Source organism: Rhincodon typus, chromosome 19 (assembly GCF_021869965.1).
Source record: "Rhincodon typus isolate 14 chromosome 19, sRhiTyp1.1, whole genome shotgun sequence".
NCBI lineage: Eukaryota > Metazoa > Chordata > Chondrichthyes > Orectolobiformes > Rhincodontidae > Rhincodon > Rhincodon typus.
Window position 1 is genome coordinate 51,121,085 of NC_063350.1, and position 580 is coordinate 51,121,664.

Sequence of the window (580 nt, forward strand, 5' to 3'; positions counted from 1 at the left end):
GGGCCTCGCACCCGGCATACATTGTCCGACCTAAAATGTCACCTCTTCTTTACACTGATAAAACCTTTAGTTCTCTCAGGACAGTGACTTGAAAAGAATTCGGGGATTTATATATACATATTAATCAATTAAAACCTTCTAACTGATTAAATATTTAACAGCATGCTCGGTTTGTTTAATACATTCTCATCTGTGGTGTGACCCTTTGATCTTTTACTTACAAAATTCTGTGTCTGATACTACCTCTCTCACTAACACCTGAAGGAGGACTGAGGCTCCAAAAGCTTGTATTTTCAAATAAACCTGGTGGACTATAACCTGGTGTCGTGTGATTTCTGACCTTGCTGTAACACCCAATGTTTTATTTGTCGAGGAATTTAAGCTCCTTGTTCCCATCCTATCTTCTCCTTTCTTCTATGTAGCAGGCAGCGAGGAAGGCCAGTGGTATGAGAGATAGTAGGAACTGCAGATGCTGGAGAATCTGAGATAACAAGGTGTGGAGCTGGATGAACACAGCAGGCCAAGCAGCATCAGAGGAGCAGGAAGGCTGACATTTCGGGCCTAGACCCTTCTTCAGAAA